Below are 18436 nucleotides of genomic sequence, written 5' to 3'. Positions count from 1 at the left end.
TTAAAACAGTGTATTTTATACAAAGATTTAAAAAAATAATATGTGGTGCAAATGGTGAAGAAAATATGATCGTGCATGAAAAGATAAGAAATACTGTCTTGAGATTTGTATTTTGACCAAATTTACGTTTTTAACGTAAACTTTATAACTTCGCCTAATTTATTACCATTTAATGGGTTGATTTAATTTATAAAATATTAATTTTTAATTTTATTTTGGTCTAAGGAATTTTTTAAAAATCGTAAAATTGGGCCTTTGTTATGAATCAAAACTTTTAAAATTGAAAGTTTATATTTATTTAATAAAAAAAAACAGACGTTTGTATAAGACAAAATGCATTTTACTAAAAAAGTCTAATTGTGCCCCTGTAGTAGGGTAAAACACACAAAAATGCACTTGGCAAAAATTGTGCAAATGTACTTTTTTGGCTTCATGTTTTTCTTTTTTTTTTTTTCAAGGGGTTACAATAATAAAATTTATTCAAAAATGGGGATAACTTATTCGATGTACCAGGGAAAATTTGTGTAAATGAATAATTTTTTTTTCTTATTAATTAACTAAAATATTTTATTTACAATCTATACACATCTGCACAATCAGTGAATTTGATGAATTTACACATGGCGGAGGAGGAAAGGCTTGTAAGGCATTATCAATTTTCTGTAGAATTTGTAAAACAATAAAATGCCTATGTATGTTTTTTGACTTGCTATAAAATCTGAGCGAGCAGAGGTCTGTGCATTATATATTATTGTATATAGCGTCACACAGTGGTGTGTTTATCAGACATGTTCGATCACTTATCTTAATTATTAGGTATTGTGTGCACTAATACGCAGCTGCTGTTGTCGTGTCCCCTTCTCCAACCACCTTTTCCTACATCTATCCAACAACCCTGTTGTTCGTGGGCGACCATATAATATTATGATGATATCGCCAACCAAATCTAAAGTTTTGCGTTATTCAAATATTATAAACAAAAATTCTGGGACGTGTCACGATCACTCAATTTGACCATTGTTAAAACAAATTTTAGTGTTATTCAAAAGCTTAATGGTAAAACATAAACATGAACGACACAAATAAAGTCTTCTATGATTGTAACGTTAGAAAAAAAATCACCACAATTAATCTAACCTATCATTGACGCGTTTTTATAGAAAATTAAAAGGCCACGCCATTATTGTATGCCTGCCACACATTATTGAAAATACCTTAAAATTATTACTTTAACCTGACTCATGACTTCTGGTCAAACGTGGTTTGCGTTTAACGTCCAAGGAATTTTTACTATTTATCATTTGTTCGCCTTAGTATATTACCTGTATTATGTGTGAATCCAGAAATTATATATATATATTTACCTATTACTTAAGAGAGTATCCTTAACTAAATCAATTATTATAGTTTCCAGTGCCGGCACTACAATTTGCGAGGCTCTGTGCAGATTAAGAACAAGAGGCTAAAAAGAAATACTCTGTATTATTAAATAAAACAAAATTGTAATTTTTCAGTTTTTAGTCATCTAAGTATGATTTGCCTTAACTATGATAAGTACATAAAAAATTTAAATATTATTAAAAAAATTAACCCTAATTCTTTTGAATATAAATAAATATATTATAATAAATTATAAAGGCAAATTTTGTATTCATATATAAAAAAAACCATTATTTGTCCTATATTATACCAAAAATCGTTCTCGAGCCTGGAAGCCACTTTGTGCACGCCCCTAACACCGGCACAGGGCACTAAATAAACATCCAATTGAACTTTGTTCACAGACTACAACACCGTTAGAATTGGTTTTTACACCTAGTCTGCCGTCTAATAGTAATTTAAGTAATAATAGGTCGTATTACATAATAATATGATTATTGCAACGGCCAAAAAAAATATAAATATTATCGGCGGTTAACCGAGCACAATGCACATGTGTTTGAAAATATTTTCTACTGTTCAAACACAGAGGGAGTGTGCACCCAACCGTACCGAAACGATTTTTGTCAAAAAAAAAAAAAAATTGTTACAGTACTTGTTTTTGTCCAAATCTAGCTTTTCGACGTTCGCGAAAAAATATACTTATTATGTTGTCAAATTTAAGTTGTTTTGGGTTTGACTTGTTCGACGCGACCGGTCGTGCTTACAAGCCAAGGAAACACTGTAATTATAAGTGTTATACTCGGTATCGAATTGATGACGGTAAATTAATGGAAATAAAATATTATTCAATTAGTGAGTAGTAAGTAAGTGGACAACTGGTGTAATTGGGACACACGTTTAATGGAGCACTTTATTGGAATTTCAAGCAAAACTGAGCAACTTCGGGAAAATGTTGAGTAATTAATAAGATAATAATTAATATATAAAGATGTGAGTAGTTAATTAGGTCGTACATTGTACTTGAATTTTACCTAAAAAAGTGTCACAAACTACTCAGTTTTGCTGTAAATGGTGAACGCAAAATCTGAAAACTTCTTAGTCGACTACAAATATTATTATGTTCTAAACAAATCAGAACCCAAACATTTTAAAGAACCGGTCAAATAAACAGTAGCAATATAATCGGTCAGTTACAACGGTAAAAATGTTAAAAAAAAAAATTAACTTACCTAGTTTTAAATTGTGAGAAACTTCCAAAGTCCTTTGATGTTTACTTATATCGCACACGTCAATAATGTTGAACACTAATCGTTGAACACCCGTCACACACACTAACACTGACACTGACACTAGCACACACGCAGAGTTATATTATAAAGTTTCAACACTCGGAGGCACCCGCAGCAATGTCAAACTCCGTCGGTGTAACTCGCGGGGTGAGTGATAACGGAATGAAGACGTGCCGAGACGGGACGGACGGTCCGCGCGTACGATCGGCACCGAAGACGGCGTTGACGGACGAACGGATGTTGGTCTGCGTGCGTCCCGTCACAATTACGGCACGCGCGCTCGCGTGGAGGACGGACGGGTTGAGTGGGAACAAGTGGTGGTTTTTTTTTTTTTTTTTTAACGGTCTCCGGAAGATAAGATACCGCGGACTGAATAGGGTTGACGTCACGGGCCCGCGGACACCGCAGCCGCTTCGTTCCGGCCGTTGGCGGCACCGCGGCCGGCCAAGTCTGTTGGGCGAGCGCCGTCTCCTCTGGATCTTCTTCGCGGTCCGTTGAGTCTGCGGCCCACCCGCCACCGCCACTGCCCAGGAGACACGCCGCACGCGTCAGAAAGGCCGTTACACGTCGGCCGAGAAAAGAAAACAAGCGTCGTCTTATTAGATGCCATCGACGCGTGCCCACGTCCGTACGTTGCATGACGGTAATATTCTTAATATACGTATATAAGATTACAACGTTATTATTGTAAGAAATAACCGCTGCGGCCTGCGAGCCAATGCTTTTGCACTTTGAGCAAACAGTAACGTTATTCTTATAACATTATTATTATTTTTATTGGACAAGACTATAAACATACTTTACTAAACCATAAAGAAAACTGTCTAACGTTCATACATGATCAAAGAACTATTTTTTTAAAAATTGTATTTACTCTAACAATTTTCTTTTTGATAGTCACTTGTTATGGCATTACACAAATAGGTTAATCTGTGGTTAGTTTGACCAAACTGAATGAGTCAAATTTAAATGCAATTTTGTTTCTAACTTAATCATATAATTTAAATGATGAAACTAAAATGATACAAATGATACATATTTTCAATAAAAAAATAAGTTTTTAACAATATTTTCCAATGAAAACTATTTCTATTTGTCATTTTACAAAAATTGCATTTTCATTAAATTAAGTGCCGAGAAACAATAACTATAAGTATTTTGTAATTTTCAAGAAAAAACGAAAATTGAATTTCAAATAATATAAAAACAAATCAGTTAGTGTTTCAATAAGTTTCGTATTAATTGGAATAAATATAAAATAAGAAAATTAAATTAATTTCTTAGAAACAAAATAGTAATTAAATTCAAATAGATACAAATCTGTGTTAAGATAACTATTATAGTATATATATTATGGTATCATTTATATCCTGTCAAAAGGATATACATTAGTGCACTCGTACCCTTTTGATTTATTAGTACATGATTTATGCACTTATATTTTACAGTTAATTTCTAAGCAAATAATGAGTTATATATTATGTCACTTCTATCCAATGCTAAGTTGTAGTAAACTACTTGTACAACACTAGAATTTGGGGAAAATCATTAATTTTACCTATTTTGTTCTCACCAGTGACCATTTCGAATGAAAATTAACATTTTTCAAATCATCCAATTCGTTAGCTCCCCCCTCACACTTTTCAATAATGCACGTTGTTAGCATCTTATAAGTTAAAACTGAAAATATTCAATAAAAAATTGATTTCAGACTTGTAGCTCTTATACCGAATTTTCTTGTTTCCACAAAAATTACCAGAAATTACATTATAAATTAGGTCTTTTTTTTCTGCCAACTTATTTCTATCGACACTTTCCCTCGAGTGTACATGTTTCGTTTGAAGACTGAAATAAATAGATTCCAGACTATTTATTTGGTTTTATTTTTGCTTCGACGCATACGGTTTTTTCCTGACAACTTAAGCGCCAATTGTGATATATTATGACGGTCGATCACTTCGGCGGGTTAACCGCAGACAACAGTCGTTGAGTTATGACGTTATCTAAAATAAAGGAAAACAAGAATTAATCCCAAGAAAAGGACATTCCTGCAATCCTCGCGGGGTGTTTACACGATACTATATCATAATAATAATATTATCTTGCATACAATTTTTTTTATTTTTTTTTTTTAGAAAAATGTCGTCGTCTGGTTTCCGTTATCGTCGCTAGGCGTTATCGTTGTCGTAATGTTATTTCTATGCAAATAGTAAATTATTATTTCGAAAGCAATAATAATGAAAAAAAAAATATTATAAATCATGTCAAGCCGACGTTGACGCGCAAAATATCATCACAAGTTATCAATATTATAATGTATTATTATCACCGAGACATGATGTGCACATCGCGCACACACACACACACACACACAAAAGTATGTCATATTATATACATATATATTGTTTTAATTTTCGGTACATCGGTCAAAGCCAAGATAAAGGACATTATCTTGGAGAGAGCCATCCGGTATTATGCGTTTCGGACAAAGAACACGTGTGACGGGTCTTTTCCGTGATAATAACATATTATTTTTTTTTTATACGGCGAAAATACAGTATTTTGAATACTGAATATTATAATATTTTCTGTGTGGGTAATATTCTCATCGCCGTGGGAGGCCTTTACAAATACTGTCTGACCGGCTTATCACGCACAGCCTTTTTCCTCTCTGCTCTCACACACACACACATGTACACAAATCGATACTATTACGCCGTCTATGTGATTTTCCTTATTATCGTTTTTTTTTTTTTTGGTAATTAATTCTATTAAAATATTTACAACATCATTACGTGTACCATAATAATATGTGCAACGATATTTACTATACGCAGACAGCGAGCAAACACAACCTATATAATATAGACATTTGAATACAATATGTGTATTGTATGTATATACCAAATAATATACTCCATTTCACCCGTTCGCATAATCGATATTTGATAGATTTTACAACATCGGCGAAACTAATGAGAACCAAGGTTATAACATTTCACTTAAAAAAAAAAAATAATAATAATAAGTTGTTTAATTACCAAATAGTCACTGTGTACTTTGTAACGTTTTCTTTTGTTATAGAAACATATTTTTGTCTGTCATTCGTTAAATACCTCACATTGTAAACTACAATAGTTAGTAACAATGGTTTTTTTTTACAAACAATATTATTTGATGCACGTCTGAAAAAATACATTTAATAATTAATAGTATATTATATTTTAAAGTGCGATTTTTTAATAAAAAATAGTTTTTTTAGTTTTTCAAACGTTCGACTTGTTTAAATTCTATGCTCCTCTTTATACCCTCTCCCATTAAAAAGAAAAACTATCTAAATAATTATTAGGATACGGTAAGGGTTGATTTTCTGTCTATTCAAATTTGTTGCCATTGGTACCCAGTGGCGCCGAATTTTTTACTAACATCTGAGGAAAAATATATCTTCCATCCAGTTACTGAAAAAAAATTCACTCATAACATAAAAATATTATTAATATTTAACCCTATACTATAACATTGTACTATGTCGTCCACTAAGTACAGATCAGCCACCCACCTCGTCCATTAAATCAATTGGGTATTCACTCTACCAGACACTTGTGTTCGGCGCCTCTGTTGGTACCTATTAACGCATATATCGTAATTAACAATTACATTAATAATTTAATGAAAATATTTTCAAAAACCTGTTGATTTACTCACACATAGCAAACTGAAATTTACTACAACCAAAGTATAATTTCCTCTTTTTTGTGGTTTTTCTAAAAAAAAAAAAAATTTTAATTCAGATTTTTGATAAAATTGTATGTTATAGTAATACTCTAGACTTACCTTCTGACTAATTTTCACACTTATATCCTAAAATTTCGTTTGAAAAAGAAAAATAAAGAACAAGTTTTCACCCCTTCTGGGGGAAAGGGGTTATGATATATATATATTTTTTGATTGTCGACGTTTACTGATAGAACTTTATCTTATCTTTATCCATATAAGTTTAAAACTAATTCTACTAGTATTAAAAAGGTTATAGTTCGCCGTAGTTTGAAGTTAAAAACTGTGTTAACTTTTTAGGTTGCTCGATTTTGAAGGGGTGAACTTTTTACATTATTGGCTCTATAAAGTATCTTTCAGGTATTTTGATCTATGACCTTTCTAATTAAAGAAATCGGATAAGCGCGTTAGAAAACAACATGGATCACAAAAAAAAAAATGTATACATATTATACAGAGTGATTCATTAAGGGTAAGCCACTAATTTTCTCCTAAAGTAATTGTAATTTTATAATATTTCTTTTAAAAAAAATTGTCTTTTTTAGTATTTTCTAGAGTTTTATTAACATTTCAACCTTAAATGGGAATGTATATATTTAGTTATGATAATAGATTAATTTGCTAAAAATGTTGACTTGTCGATAACCAGTTTTGGATAGTTACTTATAAAGTCATAAAAGTTTAAAATTTAGGACGAGAGATGGAATGTGGCTGAAAACTGGTTATCGACAAGTTAAAATGTTTAATTATATCGTACAATAACATAAACTGAAGCGTCTCCAAAAATAAAAAAAACAAAATTGCGATTGTTTAAAGAGAAAATGAGTGTCATGTGTTAAATGAATTACCCTGTATATAATATATACTGTCAATAGTAAAACAATCATGATGTTTAATATGTTTAACAGAATAGGTTTCAGTAATAATAAAAAACATAATACCAACGGCTAATATTTGGTTATTTTTATAAGCTGTAGGTATATGATAGTTAACCATTAGCTGGCCATCACGAAACTGTCATTTTTGTGGGCGTTGTCTTTTGACTTTTCTTTTTCGAAAAAAAAAAGGTACTAATTTATGAAAGCGATTTACATAAGTTACCCGAAAGAACGCATTTGGTATTCAGTTTCGCTGTGTCTTGTTTGCAAGTTTTAATCAACTTGTGGTGGGCCACACCCGAACACAGTACAATCTAATTAGCCTAATGCCACACCCATCCTCATGGGAACAAGACGCGTCTTATCTTAACATATTAATAACTGAACATATAGACACATGTATAATATTATGACTATATATATATGTACACACCACCGACAATATGGTCGCATAAGCAACATTGGACTACATATTATGTACATAATATATTATTATGTATTATATTTTTCTGTGGTCGGCCAAATGCAAAATAAAGGTTTTTTTTCTCTGGTTAATTTTTGACATGCAGATGTTGGGTTTTTTTTTTTATCAGTTCCACCGCGCTATCTTATCATAACGACAAAAACACAGTCTACAGCTGCGATACAAAAGCAACGTTCACTTTGTCATTTATTCATCATCAATATACAATAATATATTATATATATATATATATATATATTATGCATGACCACTTGGGATTAGCGACGATTTTTGTTTTGGTCTTTTGTGCCAACGTTTGTTTTCTTAGACCCGACGTCCTTATGTGTTAAGTGACTTGCGGCAATATTTTGAGAAATCGTTACCGTAGCGGACGTCCAGTGGCGTTAACAAGAATCGGCAATTTCCAAACGAGACCTTTTGGTCTTACGCCCCGGCGTGCGGACAAAAGGAAAACCGTACTATGTACACAGTAAAAGGCCACTTGATCGTATAACGACCAACTAACACCTTAACCCCAATACTGCGAGAGCTCTTATAAAACGAAAATCAATGAAACCCAAGGACCACAATAACACACTTTAACAATAACTAGGTTTGATTTGATTTTGATTTTTTTTTTTTTTTTGAGAATTTCCACAACATTACGTCAAAAGGTTACGTTTGTGTTCCACAGTTGACACTATAATAAATTACTAATAAAAAAAAAAAAAAACTTAAATAAATAAGAACTGATGAATTATTTATGATACAAGTACGTATTGGACTTGTAAAACGTATAAAAGTAAAAATAAAGAAATTTATTTTTAGATTAAAGTTATAAAAAGAAACAATTTGCTGTCTGAAAAACAGATAATTGGGAAATGTAACTCAATTAATATTATATTCTATACGGCAGCGTTGAGTAACAAATATTCGAATAATAAATATTAAATTGCGTCTTAAAGAATTGTGTCTTGAAAATCGATCATTACTTTGATCGACTGTAATTATTGTAATTGTGTAATATATATTAATATCTAGAGTTTCCCATGTGTTGAGATATCCTTACCGACGTTTAGACAATATGGTTTCAGTATAGACTTTGGTGCGATCGCATGCGACACGTGCAAATGGAATTGAACGTCGATTTCCCTTACCGCTTTAATTAACCGGTACAATATAAAATTGTAATGTTATGTCAATGCGCATAAGAACGATGCCCCTTGTTCGTCGACACCCCTTTGCTTATCCTACATTCGGCATTAAGGTAATTTGATGAGCGACAACGACGGTGGCGACGACTATCGCGTTCAACGATCACATTACAACATGTCAGGCGATGATTAATAATTCAATAAGACCGTAATAACACACAACCCGTATTCTTTTTGTCCATTATGATGTATAAACAACGTCATGATAATTATACGTTTGTACTTTGTATCTGTTTTTTTTATTTTATACACACAAATTCGTTTTCCACTTTCCGCCAACGTTCACCTAAGTGGTCGACCTAATTTGCAAACATTTGCCTTACACTTGAGGCGGGCTATCAAAAATGTTGTACGATATACTTTATTTTTCTAAACTAGTTCACAATGCGTGATTTGAAAATGTGTGCAAAATATTGTAATTTTTTATAAAAAATAATAATATGTTAATTATAAAAAATGGTTTTCAGCAAGGAATGCACACTAAAAATGCTTTTACTACCAACGTTCATTTTCTCAGCTCCGAGGAAAAACTTTGGACCATGTTTGGTATGTTTTAGCATTATGGATCGCATAACTACCGCGATTAAATGTTTTAACATGATAACAGCTATGATACTAATAAAACCGTAAACGTTTATTTCCAGTCGCAAAATGCAGAAATACAATACAAAAAGACTGAAATTTTATTTAAGTGCATGTAATATATTATTATGGTAATGATAATAATAATAACGGGGTGTAAGTATATTTGAAAAATTGACCATTTTTAAAAAAAAGTATATATTTTTTTTTCACTTTGTGTCAATTATTTTTATATACAAATCAAAATATGATAAAACCATAACTGTTTCTATATAATATTAATACATCCCACACATTATTTCTTAATCTTGTTATTAAAAAACGTTGACAGGAAATCAAAATATTATGTAATGTTTGTAATATACAGTAAATGTTTGAAACATATTTCTTAAACATTATAAGCAAATTTATATTTTTAGGAATTATTATTGAGGGGTACAATTATTATCAAATTGTTAACATTAGGATACCTATTTCATAAGTAGTATGAATATAGGTTAAAATAAAAAATAGTAAGTAGGATTCAAGAAGGCTTTTTCGACTTCTAAGTAAGGAATTTGGATAAAAATAATATTGAAAATAGTTTATGCAAGAACATTGACCCTCCTAAAACTTGTTTCGAATTTTTTTAAAAACTTTATTACATTATGAGGTACTATTTTAAGGTTTTTCTGATGCAGAAGTGCACACTGTTTCAAGCTTTTAAAAAATAATAAAAATTCGGATGTAGCCTATATTAATCCATTAAAGATGAATAATTTGTTATTAACTATAATACCTATTTGGAAAAATAAAAAAAAAATGTAATCATTAGGTATAACCAATAGTCGCCGTGCTCCCTAGAATGTCTTTTGGTTTTTTATCGCAATACATTATTAATAGGTTCGTCTCGATAAAAAAATAATTGACACACGGTGGTCGTATTGTGGTGTTACTTACATTAATTAAAACGCATTCGGTTTACACGAGGAACGTTTTATTGTTCAATATATTTTACATGTAATTCGTTTTTTTTTTTGAGTTCGACCTTTCGTTTTAGTGTTTGCCATTTTCTCGTTAAAACCTTATATGCCGTTGAACAAAAAAAAAACATCCCTTTGAGGTTTCACAATAAATTCGTTAATTTATCACATACACACACACACACAGAAAGATGTAAAACTCGGTTTTAACGTGCAGGTAGGGTTTGCCGTTCCTCTACTTTCCTATTGCCAGTTCACATGGAATTGACATAAAGTGTACATATGTTTTTAAGCTTTTAAAATGTATGTATTTATATGCATTAAAAAAAAAATGTTAGACCCGCTCATAACGTGTCCATTAAAAGGTTTGTGTTGTGTTAAAAAAAAAATAAAAAACATTTAATAATTAACAATTTTCAAATTTAAAACCCATTACTGCTGATGTCCACTTGAATGTGTTTCGACTAACTAATATTTAAGTAATACAAGTTTAATTATACCGACTCGTAGAAATAATAATATCTTGTAGCTGACGGTCTTGTGGTGGAATATTAACTTTATAAGATAGTTCATATTTGTTATGGACTCTCTTCTTCTAAGTTGGCATTTTTTTTCGACTTTACCGACAGCTCATTACACACTACAACGTTAGAGGTTAATTAATATTGTCTTGGAGTATAGTTGTCATGTCGGTGCCCGAACATTCCTTATAAAAATGTATGAATAGAATAGGGTGTTGTTGTTGTAGTGAAAAAAGGTAATTTTTAAATCGTATTTATAATATCTTACAAAAGTTGTGAATTTTACTTTTTAAAATTTTTTTTTTTACATTTATTTAAAAAAATTCAAGATAACCATTTTATTAAGAATAATTTGCTGAAAATGTTGACTGGTCCATAACCAGTTTTGGATTATTACTTTTTAAGTTATTAAAGGTTAAAGGGTAGGATGAGAGGTGGAATGCGGTAGATAGTTATTTTTATCTGCACGTATTACTCTACCGCCGCACTCCTCCCATCCTACACTTTAAACTTAAATAACTTTAAAAGTAATTATCCAAAACTAGTTGTCGACCAGTCAAAATTTCTAGCGAATTATTCTTAATAAAATGGATATCTTGAATTTTACAAAAAAAAAAAATAGTTTAAAAAAGTAAAATAGTTTAGTGGAATAAAAAAACGTGGTGCATATAGCGCAAATGAGTATAAATTAATTTAAATAAAAATCTTAAGAATGTTCACTAGTACAAAAGTTATTTCATTTGTCTTATCTTTGTGGGACACCCTGTGTGCTATTCGTCGATAAATACATTTTCCTCGACTTTAGAAGCATTGTTCCAAAGCAAAGTTCTCAATTTCCTCAGGACGGCGCTAATTGGTTGTTGATCGAAAACAATTTCTCCTGTCCATCACTATAGTTGTGTATAACATATAATGTATTATACTCTGTGCGTGGATCCGACATATTATTATTGTGTGTACGGCTTAAACACTTCCGTCCTCGGACGCCGGATAAACTTGTCCGGAGTCTTGTTGACCGTTTCGAAAATGTAAAACGAACCAACCAACCCTTTACGGTTGATCAGAGCGCCAAGCATGACGGCCGCGCCGCTTAACCGACTCCACGGCGTAACGATTCCGTATTGTCTATCGGTCTCTCGGAGGATATCCTGAATCCGTATTGCAGGAAACGCAAAAACCACAACAAGTTCCTCTACTACACATTAGAGTGTGTTTCCACGTTGAATATTAATTTCGGTGTACCGGCCATTACCGAAATCCGGAACAAGAGTGGCGTCGAGGAAATAGCATCGCCTTGAAAACCCCCCAGATAATATCAGAGTACCCCAGTAGTACTCATTATTATTGTTATACGGGTTAACGCATATTACATTTTGTACTTACACTGGCCACGCGAACGTCGGTCTCGGATTTCGGGTCTTAGCGTGTCCGGTGGCCGGTGTATATGAGAAGAGCCAAAAAAAAAACTGTGACTTTTAGGTGTTATGGTCACGAAAGACTATACAAGTTTCCTTTTAACCTAATTGAATTTGCGCGGCCAAAACGACACATGTAGTCCTTATCATTATCGCGTGTTTTCGGATAGTTGGGAAATTAACAGCGACGACAAGGACGGGGACACATCACGATTGACTGTATTGAGTGTATTTCCGTTTCTCTGGAATAACGACGAGCTCTTTAATAGTTAATACGACCCAATTACACGGACTCCGTACAACATGCATGCCAGCATAGTATTGACGACTTGTACGAGCTCCAGAAACAATATATTATGATCACCGCAGTGTTATAGCGATTTAGACATGTGTGCCGGTCGTTCAGAACGACGTGGTAGCAATTGTTAATTAAATTGGATTCAACACTCTGTTCGGTATAAAAAAGAACAAGGGTCACTCTGTCATAAATTAGGCGAAAAGTAACATAGCTGAAAGAAAACTCATGAAATAGACGACCGGAATTCGATCCAGGGTCTTTTATTTATCTTACCTAAGGTATTTTAATAATTAGTACTCAATGGCAACGATCAGTCACCACATTGTTAATAATACATAATAACATAATATACATTGACAATATATAGTAAAAAAAAAAAAAAAGAAATATTAATTAATATATTATAAAATATGGTACTTTTGGTAGGTAATTAATAAAATAGACGATTTTTTTTTTTAGTTTATCAAGCGATTCCAATAGCCATACAATAGCAAAAGATATGATAATTTTAGTAGTACACAAGTGCAGTTAAGACTTCAAATGTATTAACGCGTTTTCAAAATTTGTGGATACGGTACTCCTAAAACGATTTAACCGATTAAATTCAAACATTATAAGGTAGTTACAATACAAAAGCGTTTTGGGCGATTTTATTTTGAAAATACAAATAATTTGATTTAGGGAAAGCACTATTTTTTCTCAAAACTTTTGGCATTTTGTACCCGATTAAGAAATTTGAAAATCGTTCGCTTATAACTTGGCCACTGTTTTTACTTTTTTATAACAAATTTATTAAGTTTGAATTCAATTACTCAATCCGTTTTTGAGATATCGTAATCATCTTTAAGCAAATCCGTTCGAATGATTTCGTGGTAAATGGATTGTATTTTTTTTTTTAATATTGGATTTTTTAAACATTCCCCAAATGCTGTATAAAAAATATCCTTTTGAAAACTGCCCCTTTGCCATTTTGTATTTTGTTTTATTAACGAGCAAAAAGTTGAAGGGGACGTTTAAAAAAACACAATACCTGCCGGATGTTTTTATAACCGCAAAATAAACATAATTTATAGGTTCTGTAAAATATTATATAAAAAATAAAGATACAGTTGACTAGTCTATTTTAGTACGCATTGAAGCTTTGTATTGAAAAAATAATGTATAATATATTAATTATTTTCAACAATAAAATAAATATTATCAATTAATTTTAACAAATGCGTTGTGTGCATTTATTATTCAATAAAAATGCATAAAACAAAAGCCAAATATATAACTGTATGACATATATTAAATATGCTTTAATTAATCATATTAAATAATATGTAATATATTATAAAACCAAAATCATTTGTAAATCTATTACTAATACTTTTCTAATAACAGTCTATTAGAACATTCATGTTTGCATTGGTCTTTAAAAGTGCTATTACAAAATAATGAGTGAAATGTTTTTTTGTTTCGTTGATTTTTTAATGTACCGATAAGCTATTTTATCGATATGAATAGCTAGTTAATAATAGTCATTATAAAGCAGGACTCACAAATATTTTACAAAACCGTATTCGATTAAACATATTAATAAGTAATAAAATTATAAGTAAGTCCGTATAAATTATATAGGTTTTATAGTTATATAGGTTATAAAATTGTAGGTACATGTAATTTTTACAATAAATTAACCATTAATAACATTAATATAAAATATACCTAAAAACAGCATTAATTAAGCAATCAAGAAAACAAATTATTAATTATTATGTATAATGTAAATATGTAATTAGTCAATAGTTGTATAAACTGTAATTTTTTAATAAAAAACATACAACTACGTTTACACCTTATCACAACAGCTTTTAACAACTCAAACATTTTGTTTTCTGTACGATAAAAAAAAATCTAAATTGCTGTTTAACTAAATTTAATACCTAAAGAGCTTTGACTAGTTCCGGCCTTTTTTTAATGTAGATTTTCTTGATATTTGGCTCTACGGTGTGACCGCATGTAATGTGAGTAATTAAATTCAGATAGGTTTTAGAAACATTGCCAGTAAAGATAACACAAATAGTAAAATCTGTAAGAAATGTAATCAATTATCAAATAAAATTAAAAAAAATATATTTATTTTTTAAAAATTAATATTAATAATAACTGTTGTAATGAATTGTTTATTTTTTTTTACTTCCTACAACATTATTAAGTCATATTATAATAAAATATATCATGTCGGTTGTTCTCTAAAAATCTAAAGCCAAGATTGCTGTGCTCGAGTTATTTATAATTATTTACGGTATTTGTGTCGTTATTAAAATTTATATTATTAGTATTAATTTATTTGAGTGGTTTCACGGACCGGCCTCATTTATTGTTAATAACTGACAGTTATGCATGGCCTGAAATGATGAATTTTAAATAATTGATTTTGATTTCGAAACGGAGATTAGTCGGAATTCACACGGTTGTTAATTTTTTTTCTCTATACCTACAAATCTAACCAACAGTTCCGATGGAATTCTAATGAAGGGAACTATTTATATTGTTGGCATATTATGGTAAAAGCTGTGTGATTGTCGTCTATTCATTAATAAAACGAATCTCGCCGTAATTCGGTTACAGGAGGTTCCGTTGGTTCGGTTTGACGGACGGCCACAGCTCGATTGATTTTCCTTGTCGTTTCGGATACTTTTTTATTGGAGGGAGCGAAAAAAATAATAGCTATTTAAAAAAAATATATATATAAAAAAATGCCTCGCAGTTTTCGTCCATTGGGGAACGTTTGGAATTGTTTTCATTGTACGCGCGGTTGCGGGAAAGGGTTGAAAAGGTCGGCAAAGAGACTGTATAAAACCAGACGGTGAAAAATACACATATAACAACACACAAAATGCCTCCCGGGATATTCGATCCGACCAATATCCATGGCAACCAACGCATTTTTTAACCACTCCTTCTGACCTCTTGCACACACGTAGTACGCGCGTACACCCGGTTGGGATCATTTAAATATAAAAAAAAAAAGGGAAAACAAGGAGAGCCCTTTAAACGAGACAGTTCCATTTTCAACGCGGCCACATAATATATTGCTCGGATCTGAAAAAAAAAAATAATAAACCAATACGGTAGAACGAATTGTTACCTTTTTTTGGGGGGGGGGGGAGTAGTTTGGTCGACACGAGAAGGATAACCTAGGACGTAAACGGTTTCTCGACCCAAACCAGCATCTTCCGATTGCTATATCTATATTGTATTACTATTATACCTGTAGGCCCAGTCGTGTTTGAGATTGAGTTCTTTTTTTTAGTACAAAGGAAAAGTTTAATACATTAAATTCGTAGAAGTGGGCTAAAAAAAAAAAATGGTTTAACCAAAATATCAATTTTATTCAATATGCATTCTTCTGGACTGAAACATATTCTAGAAAAAAATGACAATATTGTCTGGTACCAATATAGATTTGGTGAAATAAAAAAGAGTCAATACAAAGGCGTATTTGACTTAGAATCTGTTGTCTGATAAATTAGTGTATAGTCAAGTATAGACTGTCCTGACTTGCTAAATTTAATTATTTTAAAAATTACCGGCTTTGCTCATGTTCATTTCCTTAATAGCGAAAAAAATATATAAATTTTTCTAAAATACAGGGATAAAATTCTTAATTAAGGAAAAAAAGCGTAATAAAAATGTTAAATAATGTAAAATGTTTATTAATAAATTTAATTTAATTTAAAAAAAAAAATTGTTTAATATTATTATTAAATAAATATATTAGGGTTTTATTAGATGTATAAAATGCTTAAAATAACTAATGCTTCACTAGGTATTTAATACAAAATGTAGTAAATGTTTTATTTCTAGACATTTTTAACTGTGTCAATGTAAAGTTATATACCAAAATATGACACTTAATAACATTTTGAAACACCGGTTATGTTTAAGAAGTATAAAATCAAAAATATTAGAGAAATATTGTACAAAGAATTAATTTAATATTTTAACTTGTTCAAAGGTAAATATTGAATACTTTTTACTGTACAGATGAATGACTTTATGGATATAATGATTCTTTTTTCTTATGAAATACTTAGTTTATTTTAATTTGTAGTAAGTTAATTTGATTTATCCAGGTAAATTATATTAAAGATATGGTGACAATTTACAGGTCTTAGTAAACTCTAGTTGTAAATTAATAAGTGTCACAAAAACATGTCAAAAAACTTAATCTGTTTAAAATGAGTTATTGTCAACACTACTAGTTACATAAGTAATTTGAAGAAATAACCGTTTAATGTAAAAACTATAATAACATAATCCTTTTTGGAAAATATTTGTTTTAATTATCTAAATTCACTCTTTTGGGTGTGTTTTAGCTGTTTGGAAATAAACCCAAGTCCGGTCAGTTTTAATATGCGACATAAAACATATCCGACAAACTGTAAGTACAAGAACAGGGTAAAGGGGAAAAACGACTAACCTATTGCATCCCGGCCACTGTACTTGGGTAAGTGTGTTTATATTATGTGCTGCAGAAATTTAATTTTTATGAAATCGTCATTGTCTGTTTGTCCGTCAGTCGATAAACGTGTACCAATCGCATAAGATACACCGCAGGTGTCGTTCTAAAAAAAAAACAATACATTACTATTATCATGTGTTGCCTATACCCGTATGTTTGTGTGTAATGAAAAAAAATTGAATTAACCGTGCAATTACACTCGTGCCAAGTAAGTAAGTATAGATTCGTGTTATCGAGTGTTACTGGAACAAAGCTGGATACGAGAAAACGGCCAGTCATCGGTGGCTAATTATTATTGAACAACACCAAGTTTTCTTGGCCGGATATAAGGTTTGCTTGAGATGACACACACCGGCACGCGCGTTTCAATAAGATCCCTTTCTTCTCCTTGGCCTTGGGCGAGACGGCCGTCCACCTGGCTCGTGCCGTGCCTGTAACCGTTCTTCTCCCGTCACGGTCCGGGTCGTCCGATATACGTTACACGTGAAATTAGCTTAGGGACGTCTTGCAAGACGGTTAGGCGTTTTTTATCTTGAGCACATCACACTACAGTCTCAACGTATTATATGTTAGTATGTACATCTTAACCGCCGTCCGGTGGTTTTACTTCAACGACATCTGCAAAGAAAAACAATACCTGGCGCGTGCCAGAGAATAATGTGTTAATTTGCGTTAGATTTTATTTATAGGTATTATGAGTAAAGACCACGCGATTGACATCTTTAAGATAATATTGTAATGTATAATATATATATTTATATTGTTTTTTAACGCGCTGTAAATATTTTCCAAAGTATTCGACGCGATTATTTGAGAATTAAAACCGCGTTATTGCGTTCTACGATAATAACAAAACAATTACCGTTAACTACAACCCCGAAGAATGCACTCGCGTAGCTGATAACTTCAGACAGAACCGTGTCTGAATAATATTGTTATTAAAACAGATAAACGAGTTTTATAATCTACGCCGATCGAAAATATAAAGGATTATGTGGAAACGAGCAAATTTCTTATTACACACCGCACCTGTAATTAAAATTGATTACTCTGCATTTTTCCCCACTACGGTATAGATCATCCGATCGATGGTAGACTTGAACATGACGTGCTATACTCACAAAGAACTCAATCATTTTATCGT

General features: G+C 31.4%; 1 protein-coding gene across 2 annotated transcripts in view; it reads right to left on the bottom strand.

Moving 5' to 3' along the window:
• LOC126833507 (homeobox protein prospero-like) overlaps positions 1 to 4486 on the bottom strand; it is a 45043-nt gene extending 40557 nt beyond the window's left edge. Inside the window, exon 1 of one of the 2 annotated variants that reach the window (XM_050564896.1) lies at positions 4439 to 4486. The gene's annotated coding sequence lies outside the window, so the exon portion shown is untranslated. Of the gene's footprint in view, positions 1 to 2612; positions 2849 to 4438 lie in introns of those variants that run through there. The other variant, XM_050564895.1, reaches the window with a different exon arrangement.
• Between the last annotated feature and the right edge of the window lie 13950 nt (positions 4487 to 18436).

Source organism: Adelges cooleyi, unplaced genomic scaffold (assembly GCF_023614345.1).
Source record: "Adelges cooleyi isolate 19-005CV unplaced genomic scaffold, UGA_ACOO_1.1 ACOO_flye_CR_arks_rails_tigmint_CR_PRNA_2, whole genome shotgun sequence".
Lineage (NCBI taxonomy): Eukaryota > Metazoa > Arthropoda > Insecta > Hemiptera > Adelgidae > Adelges > Adelges cooleyi.
The sequence above is the reverse complement of the archived record's forward strand: the minus strand, read 5'-3'. Positions and strand labels throughout refer to the sequence as shown.